Consider the following 11,107-nt stretch of genomic DNA (forward strand, 5'->3'; position numbering starts at 1 on the left):
GGGTGAGAGGGGAAGACGAGAATGGCAGGTAGACCAAGGTTGTTGATAAAGTTCATGCTTGGCTTGTGTTGGGCTCAGGAACAAAAATGAGAATAAGTTTGTAAATGACATGAAAAAGAATTGGAAATACTGTGTAATTAAAGTTGCAGGGAAATCAGAAAAAAATTGTATTTCTAAATACATATAGAAAGCCTTGTAATTTAGGTTCATATTCTCAACACATTTGGCAGAGTTTCCTGAAGAAAGACAAATCTTAAAAAGATATACAAAATCAGGGAAGAAAATCTATTGTTCAAAGAGACATTTTAAAATATGACTGGCCTTAAAATGTCAAAGGCACATTGAACTGAATTTGACCTTGGCAATTTGTAATAAAAGATGAATACTTTTGCAAAGATGGAATTTTTCTTTATCTAAATTAAATGATAAACATTATTCTTCTTGAAGTCTGCCTTATCCTAGATCTTCAATTTTCTGCAATGAAGGATGTCTTCAGATATTTTTATCCAAAGCTTTTTCTTCATTATTTTGAATATTCATTTTAATCTTCATTCACTAAGGAAAATTAATGGAACGGGATGGATTCACTCATAGTTAGATATGTATATATGCAATCTTTCCTCATTATAATTTTTACAACGTGGATATGTTTACTTTATAACTCACAGAGCATATCATTTTTATTTTCTTGCTATATCTTTTATTTTTGATTATAAAAAATGTCTCAAAGGATAAAATTAAATATATGTTTGTGTATGAAAAGCAATTCTATGCAATGATTAGCCTCCCCATCACCCAGAAATATTTTTTATGCTGACAATTGATGAATCTCATATTATGGCTCATTAGTAAACTTAGGTTCAGTTCCAAGTTTTTAGACATACTCCCAAAAGTCATTCAGTATAAACATATATGTACTTTACAGCATTTGTTGTGGTAGGTCAGAGGATATTGTCAATGATTCTGGTCTTATTTAAGAAGGCTCTGCAGTTTGGTGTATCATTTGCACCCTACATACATAAAGGAGCATAAAAGTCAACCAAGAACATAGCACTGTGGCATATCACATGACAAAGAATGGTATCTCTGGGATTCTCAGTCCTTATTCTATCAGCTCATAGTCTAAACTTCAATGTTGACTTTTAGAAGAAGCCTAATGCAAAATTTCAAAGAAGCAGGTAAGTGGAAAGTCTCATCTTATTCTCTACCAAGTCCAGGGCTGTTTGCCTTCTTTTTTGGTCAGCTTGTCCAACAGGTTGCTGTGGTGGGGTATGTGGGATGCTCTTTATGAAAGAGGCACTACTAAAGTCAAATAGCTCTTAAGTGTAAGAACTGAGATATGAATCCAGGCCTCCTGACTCCAGTTCCTTAGCCAAAATATATACTAAAGGTATTAAATAGCTAATCTTTTGCAAGACAGGTAGGTAAATTTGGGTTTGAGTCAATAATCAAGAAAGTACCCAAGTCTGGTTCTGTTTTCAAAGTAAAACTCCCTTTAATGACAGTAGAAATGTGACTTTATACTTTGCACTTTGAATTCAGAGTAGGGCTGTAAGTGGGCATTCCTGTTGCCTGATCATATTTCTTGCTAATCTCTTAATATTTATAGATAGAATGCCAAAAAAAATGTTAAGTGTGTGCTAATAGTTTCCTAAAAGGGTTGGCCCTTAACTTTCCATATTAAGCCTTTGCTTATCTTGTCCAAACCCTCAGTTTTGTTGGAATTCTAATTACTAACCTATTCCCCTGTGCAGATGGTCATGGGAGGAAGTTCTTCCTCCCTTGACCAAAGTAATTTATTAGTTTGTTGACAGATTACACAAGGCTGGGTTTTCTTCTTATCACAGTTAATGTCTCAAATATGCCTGAGGAGTGTGTATTTTGTACTTGTAAGGTCATCATGTTGCCACAAGCTCTAGCCTGTTTGTTTGAACAGGGGCAAGAACATGCACATAGATCACTCAATAAGCATAATTGTTAAAGGTATGATGGCTAACAAAGATAAACATGGTCCCTGAGGAAGAGGTCATAAAATTCCCAGCATGTCTTCTAATGGCAACACAAATTTTATAAAAAGCCTATTTGATAGTTTGGCTTTACTCTTATACATATGTAAACAGTTTAGTTAACTTCCTTATTATGTATTTGTATCACAATAGAGTTAATACATACAAAATTGTTTGTTAGTATTAACAAGTAGAATACCTGAAATCATCACATCTACTATTCATGAAATGTATCAATGTTTTTCTTAAAATTATGTATATATTAGTGCCAGTGTAAATGGATGGTTTCAGTAGTCCAGAGAACTTGTTTAAATTTCCTATTAGAAAATGAATATCTACTTCTATATGTCCCAAATCAGTGAACATTTCTGTGGTCTTTTATATAGTTTTAACATTTCAGATTAAATGTTTCATCTAATCATGCCTCTTCACAAAAAATTAAAGAATAAACATAAAAGCAAAAAGAGTAAAAAATTTGAAAGTAAAAGTAACAAATAAAAAAAATTCATCGGATTGTAAAATAAATTCAGATAAAAATTCAACTATTATCTGAGTGGCTCCAAAAAACTCAATGATGACTTTGTCAACAACTCAAGAATATCAGAGTTGTGAAGACAAAACATAGAAAAAAAAATTGATCCTTATATTGAAGAGATATTTCAAGATAACAGGTACTAATTATCATTTTTCCTTTTCTAAAAAATTTAGAATGCAAAAATTACAGTTGACTATTAACCAGAGCTTATTGAAGAATGGCAAGAAATGACTTGGTAGTGACTGAAGTAAGAAAGTGCCTCGCTTTTTGATTGAAGCATTACCTGTTTTCAAAGGACTGTGTAGTCTAGAAGGCACTCAGGAGACTAACTTAGTGACCAGAGAAAAAAAGGTTACTTATGGTTCTGCCTTGTGACTCTTCATTATCAGCACGTTCCAGAAACTCTTATCCCTTGCTTTTCCTTTTTTATTTCCTATATTCTTTCATATTTTTAAAGAACAAGTCTCACTTTGTAGTTTAAGATTGTAAAGATTGTAAAGTTATTTTATCTCATTGCTGTGAAGAATGCTATTTGTTGTTCATTTGTTAAATATTATTTTACTTTCTAATAAAAACTTTTTATTTTTTTATTTTTCACTTCTTTCATTTTATACCTCTTCTTTAAATTTCTCCTCAGAAAGTTTGTATTCTTTTTACTTTATCTTGTTATATTTATTCTATATTATTTTATTCAATTTACTTTTTGTCTTCTACTTTACTATTTACCTTTCTTTTTACCTTTTACTGCATTTTCTTTGTAATAATTATGCTCTTTGATTAATTTTATAGTTTAATTTCTTACTTTATATTTTATTTGATTTTATTGCCCCTTTTTATAATGGCTATAATGGGATAGCAGCAGAGGAAGAGGTAGTTCAGAGCACTTGTTTATTCTTTGAAAAAATGTTATGTGACTATAATATACTGGGCACAATATTTGTGAGAAACATAAATTATTGAAGAACCATTTACTCTATCTTTAAAATATGAATCTGGTGCAGTTTCTCTCAGCCATTTCTTTGAGATTAACTGCCCCCATAAAACCAAGTAAGAGATTGTTCTCTCAGGACCACTTGAGGGCAGGTGGTGCATGCAGAGGTTTTTAAACTGCACTTCCCTGATTCCTGACAGGAGAGCAGATTCAGGAACACCCATAAGGGATATTGGATAAGCCTGCTGACTAGCATGAATTTCCCAACTTGTGTTTTTTTCAAGAGGACTCCCAGGAAAAATCTCTTTCAGGAAGTCCTCCCTGGAAGTAGTTGTTCTTCTGAGTAATTCTTTTATTTTATATGCATTGTGAACGACAAAGCTGACAGTTTTCCCTCTTTGTCTTGGCTTTTGGAATAAGCACAGTCCAATTTGTGGCTTGCTTCTTGCAATTTTGTAGCAGGAGTTTATAGGATAAACTTAGTGTACTCAAATTCACTTTTAGCTGCCTTTTCTTTCTTCTCCTTATATTCAATTTGCACCAATTTCTTTATTAATAAATATCCCTTATTTTGTTTTTCCTTCCTTATGCATTTTAAAAAGGTTTAAATTAGTTTTAAGAGCAAGGCAAAGGCTTTTTTTCTCATACTATAAAAAGATTTTAACAGATTGCATATTTTTGAGCAGAAACTATGCTCCATCTGCCTCCACTGGCACTGAATAGTACACTACTTGTCACAAAAGAGTGTGAATTCTAGTTTAATTGATTCCAGAGCAGTTCTGTGTTTTTATTGTCACATAGAAACCAAGTGTTTAGGATTCATATACACCCCCAAGTCTGATCACAGGCAAATTGTGCAATGATCATTGTTTCTAAGGTTCATATTTATTAAGCTTGTGTGCTCAGGGGGCTACCCTAAAACTGATTATGTCTTCGTTTCCTCTATCTTCTCTAACAGCTAAAGGTCTATGATTACAAGGCATTTCTTGCCAAGGCATTGTCTTTCATAAGTCAATAGACATTTGCAGGCTTTTGCCTACTTATGATTGTGGGGTTTCCCTACAGCTTACTCTGTTATCTTAGAAAAAAATGTTAAGTATCTTTCCTAAGACTGGATATTTCTTAGATATACATATAGTAAGGAGTAGACTGTTGCAAATTTATGGGAAGAGATGAAAAGAGGGCAGATATTATGCAAGTCTCCATCAAGTTATTTAAACAGTAATACATTTGAACTCTTCTTTAAAAGTAAAATTATGTCTTTATTATCCTGCATATACCTAAATGTAGTTCTATATTTGGGGAAAGATTAGATTAGAACTAAAGGGCACATTCTTCAGGAAAATGTCTAACATATAACCACTTGCTGTTCCTTATTTATGTATTTCTCTATATCAAACTTAAAGAAAGATATAGAGAAGTTATTCACATAGACTTTGTATAATGAGGAGATTCCTCCCTTCTTCCTGAGCACAGCAGAATGGAGATGGTCAATGGGGCCACAAACGAACTCTTGGGAATGAGCAGATTAACACTTTTCCTAAAAAAAAAGAGTGATAAATTATCTAAATTCTTCAAAATGCTTTTTAAATTTGGTTGAAATTTTAGAATTTTTTAAATTCTGACAATAGTAAAATGCCAATTGTTAGAGGTGTTCCTGTTTATGTGTTTGGTTTAGGTTAATACTGTGTTACCCAATGTGACTAATCTTTGAATTATTAATGTAATGTTCATAACTTTTGCTAGCAACTCACCCAGAATGGTCAACTCTTTGTTATTGTGTAGTATTTATCACCTATTCTAAGGCATTATAGTATTTATTATTTTGACAAATTTTCAAATATAAGTGCTAGTCTCTAAAGCAATGGTTTATAAGCCATATCTTTTAGACATTACTATTCTAATATAGATCTTTTCCCATTAGATTCAAAACAACTTGAGCTTCCTTTCCAACAGAAGTCTCTACTACCTTTCAAGTTGCCATATAACTTGAAATGTATTTACTATTCCTTTTTGATGAACAAAAGAGGTCCGGTTTCACAAATGCTTATCAAGTTCAATATTAGGTGAGATTCTGTATTAGACAAAGACGAATAAAATGAGATTACAGTGTACTGGGAGAAACATACATATACAAATAAATTATAATGAGATTTCTGCTTTGGGCCAAGATGGAGTAAAAGAAACAAGATTTACCCTCATGACTAAAACAACAAAATAAGAAACAAAAAATATAAAGCAATGGATCTCGACATTACCCCTCAAGCAACAATGGCAGTTATGTGAGCGAGACAGAAAACAAATGAGGTGAGTTCTGTGATTGCTCTAGCCTACACGTTTCTGGAACTTAGGGCAGAGCAAGGACCCAGGGAGAGCCTGGCAGTCTCCCTGAGTTTAGAAAATGAATCCGAAAACTCAGGGAAGTCAAAACACCTAGAGTTTGAAAAGAAAAGCATGGGAGAGGAAAGAAAAGCAAAGAGAGAGAACTGCAGATCATTTATCTCACAAGTGTTCAATTGAAGGCTGATCAGTACATGTGTGTGAGGAAACCAACCACCTTAAATCATTAAAGGCGACAGTGTCCCGGACTTATAAAGGACCAGCAGTAGTGCCAGTTTCCAATATCTAGAGAAGAAAACCTCATACTTCACAGAATATCAGATAGTATACTCAGAAGAATATGCTTCAGTAGTGGAAAACATTAACCCTGACAAAAGGCTATGCTCATTCTTCTTAGGAAAGCATTAAGACAAGAGATCCCAAAGAGTGAACGCTTTCCAATTAACTTAAATGCCTTGTAGAACAAAGGAATCAAAAAATATCCTGGCCCAAATAAGATAAAATTCATGATGCATGTAATAGAAATTATGAAGCTTAATATAAAGAATAGAAATTATGAAGCTTAATATGAATTATTAATAGAAATTATGAAGCTTAATATAAAGAAGCAAGGAAATGTAAGCCATAATGAGAAAAAAAAATCAATTAAAAATGATTCAGAAAAAAGGGGATGGAGTCAATAAAGAGTGAAAGAATAGTTTTTACAATTGTATTCAATATGTTCGAGAAGCTAAAGGACAGATTGGACATGTAAAGTGCAGACATGAAAGAGGTAAAACTAAAACATCTCAAGTCTAAAACAGATAACAATCTGCAATGCCTAACAGAAAAATACAGTGAGTAGAGTTAACAGCATTTTGCAGAAGAAAAACACAGTAAATTTCAAGACATAACAATAGAAACTATTCAAAAGGAAATACAGAAAGAAAAAAGATTTTAAAAAACGAACAGAATATCAGTGAACTGTGGGACAATTCAATTCAGCCAAATGTATGTAAATACAGTCAGAAAATGACAGGGTGGGGTGAGGTGATGGAAAAAAAAATCTGTGAAAAAACACTGGCTTAATGAAAAACATAAATTCAAGATACAAGAAGTTCATGGTAGCCCAAACATACGTACACACACAAATAAAGAAAATGACACCATGACACATCATAATCAAATTGCTTAAAACCAATGATTAAAGATAGCCTTTAAAGGAGCTGGAAGAAAAGATTCATTATAGAAATAGAAACAAAAATTAGGACATCAAATTTGTCATTAAACAATGAATATTTAATGAGTGGATCAATATCTTTAAAGTCTTTATCTAAAATTTAAAAAATAAACACATCAGCCTAAGATTATCCAGCAGAAATATGTTTCATAAATAAAGAGAAAAAAAGAAAAAGACTATTTCAGACATACAAAAGCTAAGAGAATTTATAATGAAGGCATCCGCACTACAAGAAATGTTAGAGAGAGACCTCGAAGTAGAAGGAAAATGATACCAAATGGAAATCTGTAATGACAGAAAAATGAACATTAGAAGTAGTAAAGAAATGGGTGACTATAAAGACTATTTAAGTCTCATTAATAGATAACTGTTTAAAACAAGAATAATGATGTTTCCTGTTATTTATAATATATTGAAATAAAATGCATGATAAAAATAACTCAAAGACCATGCAGGGTCAAATGGAAGTATGTTGTTTTAAATTTCTTACCCCGCGAATGAACTAGGACAGCACTACATGAGAGTAGAGTGGTAAGTTAGTGAGGTATACTATAAACCTCAAACCACCACCAAAATAACACCACAAACACCTACATCTACTAAAAGCAGCAGACATAAAGTAAAATACAAATAAAATGCAGACATCCGAGAGGCTGGGCTGCTGCGTGACTTGGCATGGCTGAAGCGCCAGTCGTCCGGCAGGACCTCACCCCACTAATTCCTGTCAAGCAGCTTCATGGGCACGTTGGCCAGTGAGACGCCCCTGTTGCTCTCTTTCTTTCTGAGCTGTTTCTCTTCCCTCTGGTTCGGTTTTCTGAGAGCATGAAAGGAGAGGGTCTGGGGACACCCCACGCCCCTTTTGTGTCTGCCCATCGCAGGTGCCACTACCACCCTGGGCCTCACCATCCCCTGTATTCCTGTCTTCAGCAAGAAGCAGATGTTAATTTTGATGGTTGGATTGGATGCTGCTGTCAAGGTGATCTCTGTATAAGGTAAAGTTAGGGGAGATGGTCACTATCATTCCTACCAATGTTTTTAACGTGAAAAGAGTAGAATACAAGAGCATTTGTTTCACAGTATGAGAAGGTCAAGATAAAATTAGGCCTCCCTGGAGGCATTACTTCCAGAATACCCAGGCTCTTATTTTTGGCAGATAGCAATGATTATGAAAGAATTCAGGAGGGAGCAGAAGAGCTACAGAAAATGCTTCACAGAGATGAGCTGGGAGATACTGTGCTGTTGCTTTTTGCAAACAAACAAAATTTGCCGAATGCTATGGCCATCGGTGAAATGACAGACAAATTCAGTCTCTGTGCAACAGAACATGGTATATTCAAGCCACTTGTGCTATACAAGGCACTGTTCTGTATGAGGGACTTAACTGGCTGGCAGGTGAGCTTTCAAAACATTCAATGAAACTGGTTATCTAACCAAGGACATGTTTGATAGAATTGAAACTAGGCTTGTTACAACAAAACTAGTTTGCATCTTGGTTATTATACAATCTCTGGGACTCCTTAGGCAGACTATTACAGCATTTAAACTTGTTTTGTTGCCTTTGATTGTTTACCAGGTATGATGTTACTATTTAGCAATATGCTTGGTTTTAAAGAAATTCTCCTGGGAAAAAGTATCCTCCTTTAATTTTATAACCGTAAATTCCTTGCTATTGTGAAACCTTTAAATAAACCCATTTGAATGCTTTTTGAGCCCACACCAATTTTTTTTTCTTCTTTTTTGAGATGTAGCCAAGCTTGCTCTGTCACCCAGGCTGGAGTGCAATGGCACAATCTCGGCTCACTGCAACCTCTGCCTCCCACGTTCAAGCAATTCTCATGCCTCAGCCACCCAAGTAGATGGGATTACAGACTTCTGCCACCACGCCCAGCTAATTTTTTCTATTTTGTTTGTTTGTTTTAGTAGAGACGGGGTTTCGCCGTGTTGGCCAGGCTGGTCTCGAACTCCTGACCGCAGGTGATCCACCTGCCTCAGGCTCCCAAGGTACTGGCATTACAGGTGCGAGTCACTGCACCCAGTCAACAAATAATGTTTTAAATTATCACCTTGCTACTTTACTGATACCTTTGTCATTCCTGAGACAGTCTGCTCATTTAAAAGTGTAGCATTTTATTTGTATTTATTTATCTCCCTTGCCAAAGAAGATTTTTTAAATACTGCTTATACCAGCCAGGAAAACGGTCCAAAACACTATTCAGTTCTCTTGCGCTGAGGAACTTATTTTTTACCTCATACTGATTCCTTACTTCCATCAGCCAAACTTACTTTGGATTCGAGCTAATTAGTTATGTGACGATTGCAAAGAGTTCATATTGAGATGGTTTTTAATACTCAACATTGTGTTCCTTTATATTGTATCTTTTTAATGTTGAATGTCGCTTGGTATCACTCTTTGCTTAGTATATGATATCTCTGCTGATGTTTTATTTTTATTGGCAAATGTATTTTCATTAAGAGTTTTCAGAAAACTCATCAAATTCAATAAATAAGTTTCCTCATAACCCATTTGGAATTACTCCCAATATAATGACTAAAATATTTAAAAAATTAAAAAATAAAAATGAAATTTAGTTAATGAAAAGGAAAGTAAAAAAGAGGTAAGAGCAGACAGGACAAAGAGGAAACAACAAATGGTAGATTTAAATCCATTTCCAATACATAAAAATGTTTCTGTTATATTACTGTGTGCAAGATATTTATAAATGTCAGGTTGTGATTATAGGAGATATCTTTGTAACAATAAATTGTTCATTCTCTCCTGCCTTTTAAAGTGTCACTAAAATTATTTCTGCTTTCTTTTTCTTTTTTTTTTTTTCAGTATGTCTTTTCTTATTCCTATATATTCAGGGTTTTTCAGAATCTCACATTCAGAGCAAATGGATACATTTTGTTTTATTGTCTGCGTTTTCTTTTAAGTAGCTGACTTTAAAATTATTATCATGTGTGATGTGCATTTTTTTCTAAACATTCCACATATGACATAGGTTTTCTTTTCTTTTTTTTTTTTCTTAAAATTTTGGAAGTTCCACAATTTGCCCTCAAGACTGTACTATCAATCTAGTTAATTTTATACAGTATTTATTAACTCTAAATGTCAGCCCTGAAAATAATAAGTTTTTCTTTGGCAGATTTGTTTCTCCATTTTTTGATGAGTTTAATTTTGTTAATTTTCTCAGCATCTTCCCGTATGCCTGTAAAATAGGAATATGACAAATAGTTTTAAATTATAGCTTTGAATGCTATCTATAAGAAACACAATAATAAGTATGTTTATATGTCTCATCATTTTTTAGCCATTATTCTCATATTTATTTCCATTATTAGTTCTACAGTTCAATGTATACTCAATGCTCACCACGACTTGTTTTTGTGTAATTAACCCTTTATTTTTTGGTTGTTTTTATTTTTTATCAATATTTTTTTCCATAAGGACTTATGAGAAATGTGTTCTTCCCTATAACTCAAAGTTAAAAAATAAAACAAAAACAAAAAGCCAACTACTAACACTAATAAAAAGTGGGTTAATGACTTGAATAGAATTTTCTTCAAACAAGACACACAAATGGCCATCAGGCATCACTAATCACGAGGGAAATGCAAATCAAAACCATCAAGTGATATCACCTTAAAGCTGTTAGTATGACTGTTATATAAAAAAAAAAAAAGACAAGTGTTGACCAGGAGGTGTAAAAATTGGAACACTTGGACACTGTTAGTAGAAATGAAAAATGGTGCAGCCACTATGGAAAACAGTATGAGGATTCTTAAAAAACTAAAACTGCAATGTGATTCAGTAATCCTACTTTTGGATATTTATGCAAAAGAATTGAAATCAGGAACTTGAAGAGATATTAGCATTACTTTAACAGTTAATTGCAGCACTATTCACAATATCCAAAATGTGAGAAAAATGTTAAGTGTCCATGAATAGATGAATGGATTTAAAATTTTTTTATATACATACAATAAAATACTATAGTTTAAACAAGGGGAATTCTTCGATATGCAACAACTTGGATGAACTTTGAGGACGTTATGCTAAATGAAATAAGCCAATC

General features: G+C 33.4%; 1 pseudogene; it reads left to right on the plus strand.

The window, feature by feature from the left end:
• Positions 1 to 4,579: 4,579 nt before the first annotated feature.
• On the plus strand, positions 4,580 to 9,288 carry LOC129393735 (ADP-ribosylation factor 4-like; annotated as a pseudogene).
• Positions 9,289 to 11,107: the final 1,819 nt, after the last annotated feature.

Source organism: Pan paniscus, chromosome 14 (assembly GCF_029289425.2).
Source record: "Pan paniscus chromosome 14, NHGRI_mPanPan1-v2.0_pri, whole genome shotgun sequence".
NCBI classification, from domain to species: Eukaryota; Metazoa; Chordata; class Mammalia; order Primates; family Hominidae; genus Pan; species Pan paniscus.